At 35.3% G+C, this 20016-nt stretch overlaps 1 protein-coding gene and 1 non-coding gene across 5 annotated transcripts in view; one reads left to right on the top strand and one right to left on the bottom strand.

Annotated features, from left to right (window-relative positions):
• The window catches only part of NLK (nemo like kinase), a 151988-nt gene that overhangs the window by 43971 nt on the left and 88001 nt on the right, over nt 1-20016 (top strand). The window lies entirely within an intron of this gene.
• On the bottom strand, nt 16453-16525 carry TRNAA-CGC (transfer RNA alanine (anticodon CGC)). The gene has a single exon. It is a non-coding gene; the product is annotated as a tRNA-Ala (tRNA).

Here is a 20016-nt window from a genome sequence, read left to right as displayed (position 1 = left end):
TTTGTATATCTTTTTTGAAGTGTCTGTTCAACTCTCTTCCTATTTTTAAAAAAATTGTTCACTTTTATTGAGTTTTGAGAGTTTTTTATTTGCAATACAAACCCTTTATCAGCTATATGATTTTCAAATAAGTTCTCCAGGTTGGTGACCTGTGTTTTATTCTCTTAACAGTGTCTTTTGAAGAGCAGAAGTTCTTAATTTTGATGACTTCCAATTTATCAATTTTTAAATATGGAGCATGAATATTTTTTATGACTCCATTTTATTTTTCTGTTTGGCTTTTCACCTATAACTCTTTGCTTTGTTATTTTAGCAGTTACTTTAGGGTTTATACTATACATCTTTAACTCATCACAGAGTACCTTCAGCTGATGTTATACTACTTTATACATAGCGTAAGAACCTTACAGGAACCTTACAGTAGTCTACTTCCATTTCTCTCCTTCTAGCCTTAGTGCTATTGGTGTCATATATTTTACTTTTACATATGTTATCGTTGTTTTTTAAAAATTTTTTTGTTTGTTTTTACTTATACATGTTTTAAACCCCACACCACATGTTATTTTGCTTTAAACATTGATTATTTTTTAAGGAGATTTAGATAATACTAAAAGGTCTGTTATTATTCCCATGCTCTTCATTCCTTTGTGTAGATCCAGGTTTTTGTCTGGTATCATTTTCCTTCTGCTTAAAGGCTTCCTTTGCCATTACTTACAGTGCAAGTCTCCTGGTGATGAATTCTTTCAGCTTTTGCATGACTGAAAAAGTTTTTATTTCATCTTTGGTTTTGAAAGTTATTTTTGTTGGATTTGAAATTTCAGGGTGACTTTTTTTCATTTAAGTACTTTTAAGATGGTGCTCCAGTGTCTTCCACATGTTGTTGTTTTCATTGAGAAATAGGCTATAATCCTTAACTTTGTTCTCCTGTATGTAATATGTCTTTATTTTCTGACTGCTTTTAAGATTTTCTCTTTATCAGTGGTTTTAAGCAATACCACCCCCCCAGTTTTATTGAGATATAATTGACATATAGGACTGTATAAGTTTAAGGCGTGCAGTATAATAAAGGAAAGAAAAAATTTTTTTTTCCCTGTGATGAGAACTTTTAGGATCTACTCTCTTAGCAATGTTCAAACATACCATAACATACATCAGTGTTAACTGTAGTCATCATGTACATTACATCCCCAGTATTTATTTATTTATTTGAAAATTTGTACCTTTTGACCATACCTTCATCCAATTCCCCCATGCTCCACCAGTTTTAAACAATTTGATTATTATGTGTCTTGGTATAATTTTCTCGTGCTTGGGGTTCAGTGAATTTCTTGGATCTGTGGGCTTATAGTTTATTCATACAGTAGAATACTATGCTACACATAAAATGAGTGAACTCAATCTAGACAGATCAACATGGATAAATTTTAAAGTATGAATATCAAGGATTCACACCGGAGTGAGGATGTTGGTTAACTCTGGGTAGGGAGAGAGTGAGGGATGGAGAGTCTTGATGCATCTATATAGCATTTCATATTTTAACAAAAGATATCTGAAGCAAATGTAGCAAACATTTTATCTGGGCAATGAGTATGTGAGTGTCTAATTTCTCTGTTTACGTTTGTGTCTGAAATATATTATCACTGATTTGAACAGAGGTCAATATAGTTCTTACAGCTTCCATGGCTTCCATTTTATTAAATATAAAATAAGTGCTCCCACATAAATCTCATCCACATACTTAGTTACATTTGATAATCTACCAAATAAATTATTCCCATAGATTCAAGACCTATTTCCAGTTAGTCTCCTTTAAAAAGTAATGATCAAAATTTTCATAGCACTCTGTAAAATGAGTGTGTCTGTTTTGTGGGACCATTCCTTTTCCTGTTAGGAGACCCTTGTTGAATTACCCTTTGTGGTATCCCAAAAGACACATTGCAAGTTTTATGGCATTTAATCCAAGTAAAATAGATCATACTGGGTAATGTCCCCTTCTTAGCCTTTTATTTTATTTTTTTTTAAATAATACACTTGTTATATATCTTCCAAAATAAAAAGCCTTTGTCATGCTGGCATCACATTTTTTTTCTCTTTTGACAACTAGCCTGTCTTCTATGTCCTGAATGTCATTTTAATCATCTTTTGAAATGTTGCCAGGTAGGTGCCCCTTGTTGAACAAGAAAGACCTAGAAATCATTATAACTAACAATATACATGTTTTTCTTAAATGTGCTGCCAAAGAGCAAAACCTCTTCGGATTGGTGACATGTAGCACCTGCACAGCGGCTTTTTTTTTTTTTAAACATCTTTATTAGAGTATAATTGCTTTACAATGGTGTGTTAGTTTCTGCTTTATAACAAAGTGAATTAGTTATACATATACATATGTTCCCATATCTCTTCCCTCTTGCATCTCCCTCCCTCCCACCCTCCCTATCCCACCCCTCTAGGTGGTCACAAAGCACCGAGCTGATCTCCCTGTGCTATGCGGCTGCTTCCCACTAGCTATCTATTTTACATTTGGTAGTGTATATATGTCCATGACACTCTCTCACCCTGTCACGTCTCACCCCTCCCCCTCCCCATATCCTCAAGTCCATTCTCTAGTAGGTCTTGCACAGCGGCTTTTTCTTCCCATTTTTAAAGTAAAATGCTCCTCTGTCAGGACCAGCTTTTCTTTGGTCCTATGCTTCTGGTCTTAATGCCTCAAGTTTGGTATGTTGTTTGTAGCTTTAAAAAAGGGGGGGAGGTGAGGAAAGGGAGAATGGAGGGTAAGGGAAAGGGAAGGCTTGTCAGCATTTTTGTCTTGGAAAAAGAATTTAGATAATTGAAATGTAGCATTTAATATGTTAGCAGTTTCAGAAAACTTATAGATACACATGTTTCTTTACAACAAATAAAAACCAATCTAGAACATTTTCTCAGTATGTGGTAATTTTTCCATTTTGGTGATATTTATTTTTCTCTTTGGAGGAAACCATTGTTTGCAAAGGAATTTTCTTTTCTTTCTTTCTTTCTTTTTTATTTATTTATTTATTTTTTTAGCTTTTTGGCTGCTTGTGGGATCTTAGTTCCCCATCCAGGGATTGAACCCCCGCCCCCTGCAGTGGATTCGCTGACCGCCAGGGAAGTTCCTGCCAAGGAATTTTCTTTTTCCCATTAACTACATAAATATTTTGGAACAGTATTTCAGGATTTATCTTTCTGTTACTAAGGTTTTTCTATCCTCAAGCTCAGTGAACAATACATATTTTATAAAACTCCTTGTTTTCTAACCAAGTTTACATTAGTAAAGCCTCCGCTTTCAACAAACACCTACTGTGTAACAAGTGGTAGGGAGATAAAGGTGAAACAGACTGTCCTGTCCTTGTGCAGAAACAGCTAAGAAACTAAATGGTTTAATTTTTGTTATATCCTTATACTTTTCCTAATCTACATTTTTGAGAAATGCTGTCTCCCAACTAATGAATGATAACTGGCTGGGAAGGGGGTTAGGAGGAGGTGGGAACATACATTAATGAAACAAAGGACTTTGCTTTCTTTGAAATATTCTTGTGACCAGATGCTGGAAAAATATACAATGGGTTTTTTAAATATAGTTCTGGCTCTGAAATACATACATACTTAATGAAACCAAAATTGAGCACTCCTAAAGTAGGCTGATCTATATATAATAGCATTTCCAAAAGTAGAGCTTTTGTGGGCGGTCCCCATTAACTCTCCCTCCCTGTCCTCACTGCATATTCCCTTAACTGACTCTATAAGCATATCAAGAGGAGCGATTTATAATAAAAAGGAGAATTCTGTGAAATGTAATTGTGGTCAAAGGGGTCCTTAGAAGGTATAGAGGGACAGCTTTGTAATTGCTGCTTCATAGACCTTCAGAGTTCAGAGAAAGCTGCCTGGTATAGAAAAAAGAACACATACTGTCTGAGTTTTACAGACTTTAATCCAATCCCAGTACTGCTATTTATTCTCTGTGACCCAAGGCAAATTTGTTAACTTCTCTGGGCATCAATTTTCCTTTTTGAAAAATGAAGGTAACAATCTTTCCCATGAAAATTGCACATCAAAGGCTCTCACTATTCATTTATTTCATTTGTTCAGCTAATTTATTGATGTTGCACTAGACTCCTTAATAGTTCCTGCTAGTGTTAATAATTGATGAACATTGTGTCAGGCCTTATTCAGCTGTCAGACTGCCAAAGTCAGGATATGGTTTGCATTAGAACACAGTAGAATTTCAACTCAACATCTCCAAAAAGAGAATGACAAGAAAGATTACAAAAAATGACTATTGCTCAGTAACAAGGGTAGCAGAAAGAAGCTGTAATATTTTTACTAGAAGATGATAGATTCACAAGTTTTGCCAGTAGCAGTTATATCCTCACCAGATGATACTTAATAACCTCTGAACAAGTAAAATGATTTGTTTTTATTTATATGAAGTGAAATTAAGTTCTCTGAAAAGGCTATAATTTTCTACAAGTTCCTAGGATTTGCTATATAGGGAATGGTTACATTCTTTCTTCAGATTTCTGAACAAATACACCACCAAAACAAATCCAAAAGTAGTTTCGAGCCCAAGTAGTTTGAAAGTTGATGTCAAATCGTTCCTGTCCTGAATCTAAAAGCGAGAACACATTTCAGTGAGGCTGCTTTTCTCTTTTGCACCTTTGAAATGACTATCGTGGGTATATTTATAAATAGTGCACTGTTAACCCAGCTATAGCCACTTGTCCTTTGCTGGCTGAGTCCAAGGCTTGCATACCGGAAAGGGAAGTAGGTTGGGGAGAGATACGGGGAGTTGACAAAGGAGCTACTGATTTGCATCCATGGTAATATATAATGTAAGGTCAGTCATGAAGAGATTAAATATCTGAAAAAAGATTATTTTAGACATTGACATCTCTTAGGGGTTTGCTGGAAGGGCAAATTACAATGTTTATGATCTGTGAGGGTAAGGGAAGGAGAGACAAAAGCTAATATTTTTATACAGGTAAAAATGAACATCTAGTAAAAGTTGGTGTAAGAGTTGAGTCTTTTGGATTACAAAAGTTCAACTCAAACTAGCAAAAAAGATTTGTTGGCTCACATAACCAGACCTCAAGATGGATAGAAGTAGAACTAGCCTTAGGTATAAATGAAATGTAAGACTTGAATATTATCAGGATTATTGTCTCCTTTCTCTTTCTCTGCAAATTGTGATTATTTTCTTGAATTGGTTTCTCCACATGGCAGAGGCAGCTCTCAGTACACATCCTTACAGCTCTTTCCTTAATGAAAGAGGAAAAGGGTTAGCTCCACTTTTTCAGTTTCCTAAGAAGTCTTTTTGGATGGTGGGGAATGTGATCTGCTTATCAGTCTAAGATGAGAAAGAACACTGGGAAGGCACAAGTAATAACCATCAGCCACCTCAAGTGGAAATTGTTGCTATGTGTACTAGGAGAGGATTGTATTCATGGGAGAAAAGACTGAGTTATATATGGTACTGTTAAATGTCACACCATACTACTGTTGCTGCCTCCTGGTCCTCGTCCTCCTGTTTTATCTCCCTCTCTCCCCAGCAATGCAGCACCCCTCAAACTAGGAGGGTAGTCAACTTAGACAGTCACCTGGACCCTAGGGAAGAGTTTGCTGACCATTCTATTAGACACGGCAATGCATCCGATTCATTCCATTTCTAACACAGATTAGTAGCTTCTACATGTGATGGAATTATTTTATTTTATTTTTTTTCTTCTTCCCCAGACTATAACTGACATAGTTGTGAAAGAAATTTAGAGTTCTTTTGGAAAAGATGCATCTGTCTATCCAAGGCTCAATTCTAGAGTCAAGGATCCTATTGCTATTGTGTAATTTCTTAATCTTCAAGGGCTTTATTATAAAGCAAGGTGTCAGTAAAATTCACTTCATCAGGATGTAAAGTATCATATGATGCCAAATCTGCACTTAAAATAAATATAGTGGAAGTGATTATTCCCTTAGGTTTTCCCTCCCCTCTGCTTCCCCTGGATTGCATCAATCCTTAAAGTTACATTTAAAAATTACATCAGTAGTACAGCCAGATGGCATTCTGACACTCACTGTAAGTTTTCTAGGATTTTCTAAAATAGCTGGCTCAAATAGAAGTCATCTTCCCTCAGGTATGTTCCTGTCCTTTTCTCTTCGTTGTGTGTTGCAACTATTGCTCTTTTCTTAAAATCATAACACCAGAATGGGGAATTTACTTTTCCAAAATTTCCCACGTTTCTCCATCGAAGTCTCTCTCACAGATGAAATGTAATTGCACATTCATCATGATGCCTTACTTATTAAATAGTGATATGCAAGCAATTGTCAGCACAAGCATTCTTTTATAGGTCAAGAATATACTTATTTTGAAAAAGTTGAAAAAGAATGGTAGCTACTTAACTGGTTTCAGAAGAATCTAGTTTAAACAGCATTCTGTGACATGAACATGCTAGCCACTGTACTACAGAAACAAGGCTTAAGTAGCATTCTGGACTTCATACTGACTCACTGAAAATAGGAATTGTTGTTGAAGAGGATCACAAAATGCATATGTTCTTGATTCTACTATGTAAAATTATAATTTCACACATGAGAAAAAAAGTACAATATATATAGTTTACTTTTACCCTAGTTTACTTAATTAAGCCTAAAAAAATGTGCTGACCAAAACCTAACAGAACTGTTATTATTGTGACTCACTTGGTATATAGACTTGAGTTTTTGAAAACGAAGTGTTCTTAAATTTTTAAAAATCCTCCTCTACTATATCCTCAGATCTCTGGACCTAAGGAAATATAATCAGAGGAGTACTGAAGGAGGAGAAAATGTCTGTCAACCATTGCACTTGGACTGAGAGGTTACCTTAACTTTAATGTTGGAATCCTGACACCTGGCAATCAAAAGACATGCTTTCAGTGGGCCACTGATATAAGTCAGTTAAAAGCTCCTGTAGATCTTGAAGACACTTCTCTAGTTACACACTCCCACCTCTATTTCCAAACTGCAGAGAGAAAAGGAAAAATAATATTGAAACATCTTTGTCTTCCTCAATAAAGAAATGAGGCCCTAATAAAAATTTATTTTTACAAATCACTAATGTCAGGGAGACAGTTTAAGAAATCCCTTACTATTGGCAGTTAAAGAATCATTTCCTTTTCTGTTAGAAAATAAGAGGTGCATTCTTCTCCCAGCAGTTGCCTTGTAGAATATATGAATGCAACACTGTGGGGTCTAAACAGTGATAAGATGGAGCCTTTCCCTTGTTTCATGCTTTGTTTTGTCTGGCTGTGTCTTAATATGTCGCAGCATCACATCCCATCACCACCATCTCCAGTCACACTTAATGATAGTTTTATTCTTCTTCCACCTGATGGAACTTTGCTTGAGCCAAATTTTCACTTTGGTTTTTTTGTTTATTTTCTTTTTTTTTAATTTAATTTTTATTTTATATTGGGGTATAGTTGATTTACAATGTTTTGTTAGTTTCAGGTGTACAGCAAAGTGATTCAGTTATACATGCATCCATTCTTTTTCAGATTCTTTTCCCATATAGGTTATTACAGAATACTGAGTAGAGTTCCCTGTGCTATACAGTAGGTCCTTGTTGATTATCTATTTTATATATAATAGTGTGTATATGCTAATCCCAAACTCCTAATTTATCCCTCCACCCCCCACCTTTCCCCTTTGGTAACCATAGTTTGTTTTCAAAATCTGTGAGTCTGTGTCTGTTTTGTAAGTAAGTTCATTTGTATCATCTTTTTTAGATTCCACATTGTATTTCACTTTGGTTTGGGATGTAATTTAACTTAAAAATGAGGCACCAAGGTAAAAGGGCCATGTTACAAGTCATTTTTATCGTGTAACTTCTGAAGGCAACTGCACAAAAAACATGTTCATATTGCAAAGATAGTTCAGATGGTTGGTTGATTATGGAAAAATTTAAATTTAGCTAATGTATAATATTTATAATTGACCATTTCTCCCAAATGTAATTATTTCCTTTATTAAGAAGGTTTAATAAATGAGTTTCATTTCTTGTGTATTTGTAAATTTAACTTGTTTTCTTTGATTTGGCATTAAATGAATGAAATTCAAATCTTTCTTTACAGTCAAATTTGCAAACATATTACATAGGTTATTTACTCTCTTCTTTGAATTAAGTTATGCTGAGTTGCAGGGCAAATTTGTTAGGCATAATACTATTTGTTAGGTGGAAATCCAAGTTGTATTTCATTTTTATAAATTAATTATCCTTACTTTGAATATCTGAACCTCATTGGATTGGGAAACATTATTTTAAAGCAGGCACAATAAATTATTAGCCTCGAATAACTGTTAGTGTATTGTTCTTTTCTGTTTGAATTACCTGTAGTTGTGGGACTCTTAGACATCTTATTTCCTGATGCTGACGTGGTTATATTGATAGATGCTATACATTTTCACTGTCTTCAAGTAAGATAACTGACTTTAAATTTTAGCAACTAGGAGACCATTGAGGATATATCACTTTTTAGTTGTGATTCCTGCCTTTGTTAGTCTCCTTGACAGGTTGATAGTGAATGTTCCCTGGGTTTAAATTCACCAGGATTTAATAAGGATCTTATTCTTTTCCTTCTTTCTTTTTTCTTCTTTAAGTGAATGTTTACAAGATATCCCAGACTAACCGACAAAGGTTTATTTCTTGACACTTTGCATTTGCCAGTAATTTTTAAAAGCATTGACTGATTTTTAGTATATTAATCTTCCTTAGAACTAGAAATGACCAATCCTGTACCTTACCATTTTTCTTTTATAGATAAGGAACTGAGACCCAAGTAATACAAACCTAAAAAGTGTATACTAGAACCTTCTGTTACTCCTTTGTCTATTACAGGGCAAACTGTAAGTAAATCATTAAAATAACTAATTAAATTTGTGGGTCAAAGCCCTTTTGAAGTGAAATAGTTGCTCATATCAGATCTTTTGTGATAATACTGAGTAAAGTGCAAAGGTTCTTTTTTTCCTTCTTTCCATTAATCGTCATAAGAATTAGACAGAAAATATGACTTCATATGCCCAATCTGGGGTAAAAGAGGACAGTAATGATTAATTAGTTTTCTTCTAATGTTAGAAATCTGACTGTTGTGATAGTTATTAGTCACTTCTTTATACCATAACTCCCACAGGTAGAGGATAAACATTTTTGTGAAAGGTACCAACGTAAAATGCAGTAAAGAAGTATATTTTCGTACATTGGGAAGGACACGTATATTATTGGGCACATCATTTTAATTGAATGGATGTTTTATTATTTAACTGATCACCTGTTGTTGGACATACAGGGCTTTATCCCAGTTATTTGTCATTATGAAAAGCTTTCCAATACTATTCTTGTATATAGTCTTATTTAATTTTTATGATTATTTCTGTAGTAAAAATTCCTAGAAATAGAATTGCTGGGTCAAAAGGTCCACTCATTTTTAAAGAATTTAGGTGTACAGTGCCAAATTACTTTCAAGAATTGTTGTACTAATTAATGCCTTTCATCATTAGTATAGTATTTACCAAGGCAATTGGAGAAAAAAACAATAGCTCTTGGTTTCAATGTCATTTCTTTCTTTTTTTTTTTGACTTAAACAACAAATTATTTTTTTAAACATGTATATGCTGCAATTTTATTTCAATCACACAAACGAAGTTGGCATGTAGGAAATTTAAATGAAACAGTACTGTAAAAATAGCAGAGAACCAAAAAATCTAAAAAAGGAAATACACCTAAAGCGTGAGAATTCAACATTCATTAGTGTTTCATCTTCAGATTTGATTGACACTTGATGCTTGCAAATTTTGAAACAAACTTTGAGATCATGGTGACTATCATGAAGAGATTTTAGCACCAGCACTAAGATTTGTACATTCAGTTGGTGAGCAATTGACTTGTTAGCCATTTACATAGTGTATAGTACAAATTTGTCACACGTCAGATCACAGTGGTGAAGGAAAGAAGTACCTTCCTGAAATTAGAGAGGATCCCCTAAACTGCACTCAGCTTAAAACATGAAATGTACAAGAGCATGAAAACCATCATAATAATGTAGCTCCAAGGAAGATAGTTTTGATAAGGAAAATAACCTAAACTTCTGTTTCCCATTTTAATTACTGAAATCTCTAACAATGACAAAACTGTCACATAGGACAGTAAATGTATACAGTAATTCAATCAAACTTCTTGGAAAGAACACATTTAGCAATCTGGAATAATGCAGAATGACAGGAAATAATAATGTGATTTAACAGTGGTTCTTTTTGTCATTTTACACAGACATGTTAATATTAGACCAAAGCACAAAACGTTTAGTACATAAACCAGTTTCTTTTTTAAGATCTAGCATTGGACTTCGCTGGTGGCGCAGTGGTTAAGAATCTGCCTGCCAATGCAGGGGACACGGGTTCAAGCCCTGGTTCAGGAAGATCCCACATGCTGGCAGAGCAACTAAGCCCGTGCACCACAACTACTGAGCCTGTGCTCTAGAGCCCACGAGCCACAACTGCTGAGCCCGCATGCCACAACTACTGAAGACTGCACACCTAGAGCCTGTGCTCTGCAACAAGAGAAGCCACCACAATGAGAAGCCCGCACACCGCAGCGAAGAATAGTCCCTGCTCGCTGCAACTAGAGAAAGCCCGCGCACAGCAACAAAGACCCAACGCAGCAAAAAATAAATAAATAAATTAATTAATTAATTAATTAATTTTGAAAAGATCTAGCATTTTTATCGCAGTCTTTTATCTTACTTTGGGCCACTTGTACCCAGTACTCTATCCTACTGTAGACTGTTTAACTTAATCAAAAAATCAAAAGTGATTTCTGACCAGATTTTGGGGGGACATAAACATTTATATCATCAGTGTTTGTAACTAGTAAAGTGGAGTACCATTTCTTTTGTTTTCTGACTGTGTGTTCTTTTTCTTAAAGTTTTATTTATATGTACAGTAAAATTCACTCATTTTAATGGTACACTTTGATGAACTTTGGTAGTTATATGCATTTGTGCAACCACCATCACAATCAGGACATTAGAATGGATCTCTAACCCTAAAAAGTTTCTTCCCATTCGTTTGCAGTTGGTCCCCTCTCCCACCTGCAACCCCAGGCAAATATTGATCTACTTCCTGTCCCTATAGTTTTGTCTTTTCTAGAGTTTCAAACAAGTGGAATCATATAGCACATAGTCTTTTGTGTTTCACTTCTTTTACCTAGCATAATGTTTTGAGATTCATCATGTTGTTTATTAATATTTCAATTGTTTGTAATATCAAGTTGTATTACATATACTATGGATGTACTAAAATTTACCATTCATCACTTGATGGACATTTGGAGTGCACTGAATTTTTGGCTGTTAAGAATTTCTGTGTACCAGTCTTTACATGGATATATATTTTCATTGTTCTTGGGTAGATACCTAGAGGTGGAATTGCTAGGTCACATGCTAAGTATATGCTTAAGTTTATAAGATACTGCCATAATGCTTTCCAACGTGTCTGTATATTCTGTATTCCCACCAGCAATGTATGAGAGTTCAAGCTGCTCCAAATCCTCACCACCACTCTTTATTGTCAGTCTTTTTCTTTCTCCCTTATGAGCTTATATTTTATTGGAATAGAGAGACATGTCCATAATCACAGTGTAGTGTGGTTAGTGCTAAAAATGTCAGTCTTGTTAAGCTTTAGTCATTCTAGAGTGAGTGTGTAGTAGAATCTCACTGTGGCTTTAGTTTGCATTTCTTTGACTACTGATGTTGAATTTTGTTTTTCTTGTGCATATTCTCCATCTGCGTATCTTCTCTTTTTTTTTGGCTGCATTGGGTCTTCGTTGCTGTGAGCGGGCTTTCTCTAGTTGCGGCGAGCAGGGGCTACTCTTCGTTGCAGCGTGCGGACTTCTCATTGCGGAGGCTTCTCTTTGTTGCGGAGCACAGGCTCTAGGCACGTGGGCTCCAGAGCGCAGGCTCAGTAGTTGTGGCTCACGGGCTTAGTTACTCTGTGACATGTGGAATCTTCCCAGACTAGGGGTTGAACCTGTGTCCCCTGCGTTGGCAGGCGGATTCTTAACCACTGCACCACTGGGGAAGTCCCCTGCATATCTTCTTTTATAAAGTGTGCACGTCTTTTGCCCATTTTTAATTGGATTGTTAGTCTTTTTACTATGGAAAGAGATATAAATATTCTGGATACAGGCCTTTTGTCAGATGTTTTAAAAATATTTTCTCCCATTTAGTAGCTTGCCTTTTCATTTTCTCAGCAGTTTCTTTAGAAGAGCAAAAGTTTTTTGTTTTTTGTGTTTTTTTGTTTGTTTTTCATTTCCATTATGGTTTATTACAGGTTATTAATATAGTTCCCTGTGCTATACAATAGGATCTTGTTGTTTATCCATTTTATATATAATAGTTTGCATCTGCTAGCCCCAAACTGCCAATCCAGCCCTCCCCTGCCCCCCTCTCTCCCTTGGCAACCACAAGTCTGTTCTCTATGTCTGTGGGTCTGTTTCTATTTTGTAGATAAGTTCATTTGTGTCATATTTTAGATTCCACGTATAAGTGATGTCATATGGTATTTGTCTTTCTCCTTCTGACTTATTTCGCTTAGTACAGTAATCTCTAGGTCCATCCATGTAGCGGCAAATGGCATTATTTCATTCTTTTTTGTGGCTAATATTCCAGTGTGTGTGTGTGTGTGTGTGTGTGTGTGTGTGTGTGTATCTCACATCTTCTTTATCCATTCATGTGTCGATGGACATTTAGGTTGCTTCCATGTCTTGGCTATTGTGAATAGTGTGGCAGTGAACATAGGGGGTGCATGTATCTTTTTGCATTATAGTTTTTTCTGGATATATGCCCAGGAGTAGAATTGCTGGATGATACGGCAACTCTATTTTTAATTCTCTGAAGAATCTCCATACTGTTCTCCATAGTGGCTGCACCAATTTATATTCCCATCAGCAGCATAGGAGGGTTTCCTTTTCTCCACATCCTCTCCAGCATTTGTTATTTGTAGAAAGGCAAAATTTTTTATCTCAATAAAGTTCATTTCATCGTTTTTTTTTTAAATTTATGTATTTATTTATTTATTTTTGGCTGTGTTGGGTCTTTTGCTGCTCACAGGCTTTCTCTGGTTGCTGCAAGTAGGGGGCTACTCTTCGTTGCAGTGTGCGGGCTTCTCATTGCAGTGGCTTCTCTCATTGCGGAGCATGAGCTCTAGGCGTGGGGGCTTCAGTAGTTGCAGCACGCGGTAGTTGTGGCGCACGGGCTTAGTTGCTCCGCGGCATGTGGGATCTTCCCAAACCAGGGCTCGAACCCGTGTCCCCTGCATTGGCAAGCAGATTCTTAACCACTGCACAACCAGGGAAGTCCATTTCATCTTTTTTTTCCCCTCTTATAGCTTGTGCTTCTTTGTGTCCTATTTTAGAAATCTTTGTCTAACTCAAAGTCACAAAAATTTTCTCCTGTTATTTTTTCTGAACGTTAATAGTTTTAACTCTTATATTTAGGTCTGTGATTAACTTGGAATTAATTTTGTATATAGCGTGAGTTAAGGGTCATGTTCATTGTTCCGCATATGGTTATCCCATTGTTCCAACACCATTGATTGAAAAACTCTTTCCTTCCATTGAAACTACCTTGGCCTCTCTTTGTTGAAAATCAGTTGACATGTAAGCATGGGTCTGTTTTTGGACTCTACTCTGTTTTATGTCTGTGTGTCTATCATTATGCCAATACCACACCATCTTGATTTCTGTAGCTTTATAATATGTCTCGAAATCAGGTATTGTAAGTCCTTAAAATCAGTTCTTGATTTCTTCAAAAAAGATTGCAGAATTTTGATTGGAATTGCATTGAATATAAAGATAAATTTCGGAAGTTTTGCTATTTGAGCAATATTAAGTCCTTGAAGCCGATGAACATGGATCCATGGACATAGTGTATTTTTATTTAGGTTGTCTATAATTTCCCTTTACAATGTTTTATAGTTCTCAGTGTATAGATCTTACACATCTTTCATTAAATTTATTCTTAAGTATATTATTTTTTCATTCTATTTTATTGTAAATGGGGTTGTTTTTTAAATTTTTATCTTCTGATTGTTTATTGATAGTATATAGAAATACAATTGGATTTTGTTTATTAACCTCATATCCTGGAACTGTGCTACATTAACTTATTAGTTCTAGTAGCTTTGTTGTAGATTCCTTAGAGTTTGATATGTGCGTGAACATGTCATCTATCAATGAGGACAATTTTACTTCTTAAATTCTCACCCATATGCCTTTTATTTATTTTCCCCCTTATTGCATTGGCTAGGTACTCCAGAACACTGTTTAAATGGAGGTGGGGAGAGTGGACATCCTTGCTTTGTTCGTGATCTTAGAAAACATTGAGCCTTTCATCATTTTTTTTTTTTAAGATTTTTTTGCTGTGGACCATTTTTAAAGTCTTTATTGAATTTGTTACAATATTGCTTCTGTTTTGTGTTTTGGTTTTTTGGCCACAAGGCATGTGGGATCTTAGCTCCCTGACCAGGGATTGAACCTGCACCCCCTGCATTGGAAGGTGAAGTCTTAACCGCTGGACCGCCGGGGAAGTCTCGAGCTTTTTATCATTGAGTATGATTTTAGCTGTTAGTTTTAATCTGGTCGAGAAAGTTATCATCTACCTTTAATTATGAAAGAATATTAAATTTTGTCAAGTGCTTTTTCTGTGTTTATTCAAACAGTTGCGTTCCTTTTCTCCTTTATTCTAATATGGTGAATTGCTTTGATTTGCAGAAGTTAAACTAACCTTGAGTTCCCAGATTAAACCCCACTTGATTGTGATGAATTTTTCTTTGTATATACCATTGGATTCAATTTGTTAACATTTCGTTAAGGATTTTTGCTACTTATGTTTTATGTTCTTGAGGTGGTCTGTAATTCTCTTCTGATGTCTGTGTCTGCCTTTTATATTAGGATAATACTGATCTTATAAAATGAATTGAATATTGTTCCTGCCTTCTTTATTTTCTGAAAGAGTTTGTGTAAAATTGGTTTTGTTTCCTTAAACATTTGATAGAATATACCAGGGAAGCCATCTGTGTCTTGAATTTTTCTTAAAGGAAGTTTTAAAAGTATGAATGCAATTTCTTTAGTTGATATAGGGTTATTAAGGTTATCTGTTTCTTCTTGGGTCAATTTTGGTCATTTGTGCCTTCCAAGAAATTTGTTCATTTCACCTAGGTTGTTAAATTTATTAGCATAAAAATTTTAATAATACTCCCTTATACTTTTAATAGCTGCAGGATCTATAGTGATATACCCATATTCATTTCTGATACTGATAAGTTGTGGCCTCTCTTACTTTTTCTTTTTTCTTCTTGAGCAGTATTGGCAGAGGCTTAGCAATTTTATCAGTCTTTTTAAAGAACTAGCTTTTGGTTTCATTAATTTTTGTCTATTATTTTTCTTTAATTGATTTCTGCCCTTTATTGTTTCCTTCCTGGTTATTTTGGGTTTCATTTGCTATTCCTTTTCTGGCTTCTTAAAGTGAAAATTCAGGTTATTGATTTCGGATCTCTTTTCCTAACACAGTCATCCAAAGTGGTAAGTTTCCTTGTAAACACTGTTTTAATTGCATCCCAAATTTTGCTCTGTGGTATTTTCATTTTCCTTCCATTCAAAATATTTTGAAATTTCTTTTGTGATTTCTTGTTTGACTCACTGATTATTTAGAAGTGTGTTGTTAATTTCCAAATATTTCTGTTTTTCTCTTGATCTTATTGTTATAGATTTCTAATTTAATTCCATTATGGCTAAAGAACATTCTTTATATAATCTTAATCTTTTTTAATTTATTGAAATGTTTTACAGCTCAGGATATGGTCTATCATGGTAAACATATAGCATATGCTTATGAAAAGAATTTCTATTCTGCTGTTGTTGAGTATGATGTTCTATAAATACAAAGTAAAGAAAGGTCAGCTATGTCTTTTCTGATATATTGCCTAGCTGTTTTGCCAATTACTATGAGAGGTGTTAAAATCACAATTATAGTTGTGGAATGATCTGCTTCTCTTTTTAGTTCTGTGAATTTTAGTTTCATTTATTTTGAAGCTCTGTTATTGGCCACATGCACACTTATGATTGCTGTGTCTTCCTGACAAATTGTCCTTTATGTATATAGCATGCCTCTCTTTGTATTTTGAATAGATTTTGTCTTGAAATCTGTTTTATCTAATATTAATATTCCAGCCTTCTTATGCTTACTGTTTACATGGTGTATTATTTTCTATCCATTTACTTTTACCCTATCTGTCTTTATGGTTTAACTGTGTCTCTTTGAATATTTATTTATTTGCTAGCTAGCTAGCTGCGCCGGGTCTTTGTTGTGACATGCGGGACCTTTAGTTGCAGCATGCGGGATCTAGTTCCCTGACCAGGGATCGAACCCGGGCCCTCTGCATTGCGAGTGTGAAGTCTTAACCACTGGACCACCAGGGAAGTCCCTGTGTCTCTCATAGACAGCACAGAGTGGGTATTGTTTTATTATGCATTCTGACAGTCTCTGCCTTTTAATTGGAATTTTTAGTCCATTAATGTTTAATATAATTAGTGATATGGTCAGGTTTGGGTTACCATATTATTTTTTGTTTTCTGTTGTCTCCTGTTTTTTGTTTTTATGTTCCTTTTTGCCTACCCCCCTCACTTTTGGATTATTTGAAGTATATTTTTAGAATTTGACTTCAATTTCCTTTTGGTATTTTGGCTGTACTTCTTTGCATTATGTTTTTAGTAGTTGCCCTAGGGATGGTGGTATACATCCTTAGCTTTTCACAGCTCACCTACAATTAATAACATACCACTTCTCATTAAATATTGAAATCTTGCAGTGTTAAAGCTCTCAAACCATCTCATCCTTTATATTATAGTTGTTATATGTAGTGCATTATGAACCATAAAATAGTGATATAGGTTTTTCTTTGAACTGTTTAATGGTTTATAAAGAATTAAGAGGAAAAGGCAATCAGGAAAAAAGTTTTTGCATTAACAAGATATTTATCATTTTCAGTGTTCTTTATTGTTTTCTGAGGATCCAAGTTTTTATCTGGTATCAATTCCCTTAAGTCTAAGGAAATTTCTTTGGCATTTTTTGTATTGTAGGTCTGCTGCCAATTAATTTTCTTAATTTTTAAAACAGTCTGTGAACATTTCTATTTTGCCTTTATTCTTGGAAGGATATTTTCACTGAATATATGGAAGTATGAGTTATTTTTTCTTTCAAAGGCATTTCAAAGATGTTATTCCACTTTCTTTTGTCCTTCCATGATTCCTGATAAGAAATAGGTTGTAAATCAGTGTATTTTTTTACCTTGTATATAATATGTTGTTTTTCTTTTGCTGCCTTCAAGATTTGCTCTTAATGTTTGTATATCAATAGTTTGACTATGATGCTTTCATCAAATTTGGGAAAATTACAATCATTATTTCCTAAAATATTTTTTCTGTCCCATTTTCTTTCTCCACTCCTTGTGGCATTCCAGTTACAAATATGCTGGCCTGTTTAATCTAATCATATAGGTCCCTGAGACTGTTCTTTTATTTTTAAAAAATGTTGTGTGTGTGTGTTCTTCATCTTGGATCATTTCTATTGACCTATCTTCATGTTCACTAACTTTTTCCTCTGCTGTTTCCATTTGGCTGTTAAGTTCATTCATTGAATTTTTTTTTTTTTTCCCCCAGAAACTGAGCTTTTCAGCTCTAGAACTTGCTTTTGTCTTTTTGGCTTTATTTTTCTACTGAGATTTCTTATTTTCTGATGAGATTTTCATTTATTAAAAGCATGTTTTGATTTATTTTGTTGAGGATCATAACAGCCATTTTAAAATCTTTGTTTTTTGTTTAAACCTCTGGTTCATCTCAGAGTCAAACTTGCCAAATTTTATTTTCTCTTGAGCATGTGTTCCGTTATCTTGGTTCTTCATATATTAGATAGTTTTGGATTGTATCCTGGACATCATGAATGTTGTGTTGTAGAGTGTCTAGATTCTGTTACTCTCCTCCAGTCAGTGTTTCTTTTTTTAAATAATGGGCCATATATATTTTTCTGTGAAGTCCCTATTTATGCCCTTTGCCCATTTTTTTTCTGTTGAGCTGTTTCTTATCAATTTGTAAAAACTTTTATACATGAAAGATAAGTATTTATCATATTTTAAAATGTTTTCCTGGTTTTCTTTTTTTCTTATAGTGCTTATAATTCTTACATAGTCAAATTTGACAGATTTTTATTCTATGACTGATGCTTTTTGTTATACTTAGAAAGGTCTTGCCCATTTTAAGAACATATAACTATGGGACTCCCCTGGTGGTACAGTGGTTAAGAATCTGCCTGCCAATGCAGGGGACACAGGTTCGATCCCTGGTCCAGGAAGATCCCACATGCCGCGAAGCAACTAAGCCTGTGGGCCAGAACTACTGAGCCTGCACTCTAGAGCCCACGAGCCACAACTACTGAAGCCCACGTGCCTAGAGCCCATGCTCTGCAACAAGAGAAGCCACCACGATGAGAAGCCCACGCACCGCAACAAAGAGTAGCCCCTGCTTGCCGCAACTAGAGAAAGCTCACGTGCAGCAACGAAGACCCAACACAGCCAAAAATAAATAAATTAATTTGAAAAAAAAAGAATGTATAACTATTCATCTGTCTTTTTTTCTAGTGATTTTATGGCTTTATTTTCTACTTTCAAATATTCAGTCTATCTGTATTTTTTTGTTTTGGCATAAAGATTACGGTAAAGATATAACTTATCCCCCCTAAAGTAATTAGTTAGTTGCCCCAGCACCATTTGTTGCATAATATATCCCTTTTCTGTTGATTTGATACATTTATCATTCTGTAAAATTTTATATCTAATTGGGTCTGTTTCAGAATTTTCTGTTTTTTTAAAATTGTCATGTATTTATGTTCTAATACCACACTGTAATATTATAACTTTTATAGCTTGTTACATTTCATATCTGAACAGCAAAGCATCTTATTTTATCATTTTTGTAGCTATTTATCACTGTTTATTCTTTTAGATAAATCTTAGAACCTGTTCCAGTTATCTGTTGCTGCATAACAAACTACTCCAAACTTAGTGACTTAAAACTCAGTAATTTTATTTGTTCACAGTCTGTGGGCCAGGTGTTCAGGCAGGGTTGGCTGGGAATTCTGCTCCACATGACGTTGACTAGGGTCACTTGGTGGTATTCACCTGTGAGTTTGTCTAGTCTGAAGGGTTAATGGGTTTGTGTCTAAGAATTTATGGCCATCTTTAATCTGCCACAGAATCATTTTATCAGATTTTCTCCAAAATCTTTTTGGAGTATTAATTGTAATTTTGTTAAATTTATAAATGAATCAATAATTTACATCCTAGTACTATTTTCCAACTTAACTATGGCTGTGTAACACCACCTGAAAACTTAGAGCTAAAAAACGACATGCTCCTGAATCTGCAGTCTGATGAGGAGGGCCCAGTGAGAATGGCTAGTTTCTGCTGCATTTGGTGTCAGCGTGGACAGTTCCAAGGCTGAAGGCTGGAATCATCAGAAGGCTTCCTTACATAAATGGTGCCTAGACTGGGAAGATTCAAACAGCTGGGGATGGAAGAAGTAGGGCTCCTGAAGCATCTTTTTCACTTGTGGTCATTTCAGCATGATGGCTGCAGGATAGCCAGACTTCTTACATGGTAGCTCAGCTCAAAAGGCCAAGAGAGAGGGCTTCCCTGGTGGCGCAGTGGTTGAGAATCTGCCTGCCAATGCAGGGGACACGGGTTCGAGCCCTGGTCTGGGAAGATCCCACATGCCGCGGAGCAACTAGGCCTGTGAGCCACAACTACTGAGCCTGCGCGTCTGGAGCCTGTGCTCCGCAACAAGAAAGGCCGCGATAGTGAGAGGCCCGCGCACCGCGATGAAGAGTGGCCCCCACGTGCTGCAACTAGAGAAAGCCC

This window comes from Eubalaena glacialis, chromosome 19 (genome assembly GCF_028564815.1).
Source record: "Eubalaena glacialis isolate mEubGla1 chromosome 19, mEubGla1.1.hap2.+ XY, whole genome shotgun sequence".
NCBI lineage: Eukaryota > Metazoa > Chordata > Mammalia > Artiodactyla > Balaenidae > Eubalaena > Eubalaena glacialis.
Note: the sequence above shows the minus strand (reverse complement) of the source record. Positions and strands in the feature narration are given on the sequence as shown.